Genomic DNA, 5,370 nt, shown 5'->3' with positions numbered 1-5,370 from the left:
AGAGAAAATAAAGCTATCTATTGGGGTTCACTAAAAAGTCCATTGGGAAACTTGACTATTGTTGTTAAAAGACATAGGCATTCATATTAAAGAGCCACAAACCACACTAGTAAAATAAAAACATGATAACATGGGATTTGAACCAATGAAAGTCTTTATTTGATAGTGCAAACCCAACACCTTACTAACTGTGCTAACCAGACTGTGCATACCAAACACACAATTTATCAGAGATTTAAGTGAATAAGCTACAGTGTCCAAGGTACTAAACATAATATATTCTATGGGGTGTCATAAGCAAGTCATTAGAATACTTTCCTACGAAATTTATAAGACATAAGCATTCAATATTTGAGTAAACAAAGAGAAATAACTGTGCTAACCAGACTGTGCATACCATACACAATTTATCAGAGATTTAAGTGAATAAGCTACAGTGTCCAAGGTACTAAACATAATATATTCTATGGGTTGTCATAAGCACGTCATTAGAATACTTTCCTACTAAATTTATAAGACATAAGCATTCAATATTTGAGTAAACAAAGAGAAAATAAAGCTATCTATTGGGGTTCACTAAAAAGTCCATTGGGAAACTTGACTATTGTTGTTAAAAGACATAGGCATTCATATTATAGAGCCACAAACCACACTAGTAAAATGAAAACATGATAACATGGGATTCGAACAAATGACAGTCTTAATTTGATAGTGTAAACGCAACACCTTGCTAACTGTGCTAACCAGACTGTGCATACCAGACAGACAATTTATCAGAGATTTAAGTGAATAAGCTACAGTGTCCAAGGTACTAAACATAATATATTCTATTATTGTCATAAGCAAGTCATTAGAATACTTTCCTACTAAATTTATAAGACATAAGCATTCAATATTTGAGTAAACAAAGATAAAATAAAGCTATCTATTGAGTTTCACTAAAAAGTCCATTGGAAGACTTGACTATTGTTGTTAAAAGACATAGGCATTCATATCATAGAGCCAAAAACCACACTAGTAAAATAAAAACAGGATAACGTGGGATTCGAACCAATGACGGTCTTAATTAGATAGTGTTAACCCAACACCTTACTAACTGTGCTAACCAGACTGTGCATACCAGACACACAATTTATCAGAGATTTAAGTGAATAAGCTACAGTGTCCAAGGTACTAAACATAATATATTCTATGGGGTGTCATAAGCAAGTCATTAGAATACTTTCCTACGAAATTTATAAGACATAAGCATTCAATATTTGAGTAAACAAAGAGAAATAACTGTGCTAACCAGACTGTGCATACCATACACAATTTATCAGAGATTTAAGTGAATAAGCTACAGTGTCCAAGGTACTAAACATAATATATTCTATGGGGTGTCATAAGCAAGTCATTAGAATACTTTCCTACTTAATTTATAAGACATAAGCATTCAATATTTGAGTAAACAAAGAGAAATAAATCTATCTATTGGGGTTCACTAAAAAGTCCATTGGGAAACTTGACTATTGTTGTTAAAAGACATAGGCATTCATATTAAAGAGCCACAAACCACACAAGTAAAATAAAAACATGATAAAATGGGATTTAAACCAATGACAGTCTTAATTTGATAATGCAAACCCAACACCTTACTAACTGTGCTAACCAGACTGTGCATACCAGACACACAATTTATCAGAGATTTAAGTGAATAAGCTACAGTGTCCAAGGTACTAAACATAATATATTCTATGGGGTGTCATAAGCAAGTCATTAGAATACTTTCCTACGAAATTTATAAGACATAAGCATTCAATATTTGAGTAAACAAAGAGAAATAACTGTGCTAACCAGACTGTGCATACCAGACACAATTTATCAGAGATTTAAGTGAATAAGCTACAGTGTCCAAGGTACTAAACATAATATATTCTATGGTTTGTCATAAGCAAGTCATTATAATACTTTCCTACTAAATTTATAAGACATAAGCATTCAATATTTGAGTAAACAAAGAGAAAATAAAGCTATCTATTGGGGTTCACTGAAAAGTCCATTGGGAAACTTGACTATTGTTGTTAAAAGACATAGGCATTCATATTAAAGAGCCACAAACCACACTAGTAAAATAAAAACATGATAACATGGGATTTGAACCAATGACAGTCTTAATTTGATAGTGCAAACCCAACACCTTACTAACTGTGCTAACCAGACTGTGCATACCAAACACACAATTTATCAGAGATTTAAGTGAATAAGCTACAGTGTCCAAGGTACTAAACATAATATATTCTATGGGGTGTCATAAGCAAGTCATTAGAATACTTTCCTACGAAATTTATAAGACATAAGCATTCAATATTTGAGTAAACAAAGAGAAATAACTGTGCTAACTAGACTGTGCATACCATACACAATTTATCAGAGATTTAAGTGAATAAGCTACAGTGTCCAAGGTACTAAACATAATATATTCTATGGGTTGTCATAAGCAAGTCATTAGAATACTTTCCTACTAAATTTATAAGACATAAGCATTCAATATTTGAGTAAACAAAGAGAAAATAAAGCTATCTATTGGGGTTCACTAAAAAGTCCAATGGGAAACTTGACTATTGTTGTTAAAAGACATAGGCATTCATATTAAAGAGCCACAAACCACACTAGTAAAATAAAAACATGATAACATGGGATTTGAACCAATGACAGTCTTAATTTGATAGTGCAAACCCAACAACTTACTAACTGTGCTAACCAGACTGTGCATACCAGACACACAATTTATCAGAGATTTAAGTGAATAAGCTACAGTGTCCAAGGTACTAAACATAATATATTCTATGGGGTGTCATAAGCAAGTCATTAGAATACTTTCCTACGAAATTTATAAGACATAAGCATTCAATATTTGAGTAAACAAAGAGAAATAACTGTGCTAACCAGACTGTGCATACCATACACAATTTATCAGATATTTAAGTGAATAAGCTACAGTGTCCAAGGTACTAAACATAATATATTCTATGGTTTGTCATAAGCAAGTCATTATAATACTTTCCTACTACATTTATAAGACATAAGCATTCAATATTTGAGTAAACAAAGAGAAAATAAAGCTATCTATTGGGGTTCACTAAAAAGTCCATTGGGAAACTTGACTATTGTTGTTAAAAGACATAGGCATTCATATTAAAGAGCCACAAACCACACTAGTAAAATAAAAACATGATAACATGGGATTTGAACCAATGAAAGTCTTAATTTGATAGTGCAAACCCAACACCTTACTAACTGTGCTAACCAGACTGTGCATACCAAACACACAATTTATCAGAGATTTAAGTGAATAAGCTACAGTGTCCAAGGTACTAAACATAATATATTCTATGGGGTGTCATAAGCAAGTCATTAGAATACTTTCCTACGAAATTTATAAGACATAAGCATTCAATATTTGAGTAAACAAAGAGAAATAACTGTGCTAACCAGACTGTGCATACCATACACAATTTATCAGAGATTTAAGTGAATAAGCTACAGTGTCGAAGGTACTAAACATAATATATTCTATGGGTTGTCATAAGCACGTCATTAGAATACTTTCCTACTAAATTTATAAGACATAAGCATTCAATATTTGAGTAAACAAAGAGAAAATAAAGCTATCTATTGGGGTTCACTAAAAAGTCCATTGGGAAACTTGACTATTGTTGTTAAAAGACATAGGCATTCATATTATAGAGCCACAAACCACACTAGTAAAATGAAAACATGATAACATGGGATTCGAACAAATGACAGTCTTAATTTGATAGTGTAAACGCAACACCTTGCTAACTGTGCTAACCAGACTGTGCATACCAGACAGACAATTTATCAGAGATTTAAGTGAATAAGCTACAGTGTCCAAGGTACTAAACATAATATATTCTATTATTGTCATAAGCAAGTCATTAGAATACTTTCCTACTAAATTTATAAGACATAAGCATTCAATATTTGAGTAAACAAAGATAAAATAAAGCTATCTATTGAGTTTCACTAAAAAGTCCATTGGAAGACTTGACTATTGTTGTTAAAAGACATAGGCATTCATATCATAGAGCCAAAAACCACACTAGTAAAATAAAAACAGGATAACGTGGGATTCGAACCAATGACGGTCTTAATTAGATAGTGTTAACCCAACACCTTACTAACTGTGCTAACCAGACTGTGCATACCAGACACACAATTTATCAGATATTTAAGTAAATAAGCTACAGTGTCCAAGGTACTAAACATAATATATTCTATGGGGTGTCATAAGCAAGTCATTAGAATACTTTCCTACTAAATTTATAAGACATAAGCATTCAATATTTGAGTAAACAAAGAGCAAATAAAGCTATCTATTGGGTTTCACTAAAAAGTCCATTGGAAGACTTGACTATTGTTGTTAAAAGACATAGGCATTCATATTATAGAGCCACAAGCAACACTAGTAAAATAAAAACATGATAACATGGGATTTGAACCAATGACAGTCTTAATTTGATAGTGCAAACCCAACACCTTACTAACTGTGCTAACCAGACTGTGCATACCATACACAATTTATCAGAGATTTAAGTGAATAAGCTACAGTGTCCAAGGTACTAAACATAATATATTCTATGGGGTGTCATAAGCAAGTCATTAGAATACTTTCCTACTAAATTTATAAGACATAAGCATTCAATATTTGAGTAAACAAAGAGAAACAAATCTATCTATTGGGGTTCACTAAAAAGTCCATTGGGAAACTTGACTATTGTTGTTAAAAGACATAGGCATTCATATTAAAGAGCCACAAACCACACAAGTAAAATAAAAACATGATAACATGGGATTTAAACCAATGACAGTCTTAATTTGATAATGCAAACCCAACACCTTACTAACTGTGCTAACCAGACTGTGCATACCAGACACACAATTTATCAGAGATTTAAGTGAATAAGCTACAGTGTCCAAGGTACTAAACATAATATATTCTATGGGGTGTCATAAGCAAGTCATTAGAATACTTTCCTACGAAATTTATAAGACATAAGCATTCAATATTTGAGTAAACAAAGAGAAATAACTGTGCTAACCAGACTGTGCATACCATACACAATTTATCAGAGATTTAAGTGAATAAGCTACAGTGTCCAAGGTACTAAACATAATATATTCTATGGGGTGTCATAAGCAAGTCATTAGAATACTTTCCTACTAAATTTATAAGACATAAGCATTCAATATTTGAGTAAACAAAGAGAAAATAAAGCTATCTATTGGGGTTCACTAAAAAGTCCATTGGGAAACTTGACTATTGTTGTTAAAAGACATAGGCATTCATATCATAGAGCCAAAAAC

Source organism: Pseudophryne corroboree, chromosome 11 (assembly GCF_028390025.1).
Source record: "Pseudophryne corroboree isolate aPseCor3 chromosome 11, aPseCor3.hap2, whole genome shotgun sequence".
In the NCBI taxonomy this organism is placed as follows: domain Eukaryota; kingdom Metazoa; phylum Chordata; class Amphibia; order Anura; family Myobatrachidae; genus Pseudophryne; species Pseudophryne corroboree.
The sequence above is the reverse complement of the archived record's forward strand: the minus strand, read 5'-3'. Positions refer to the sequence as shown.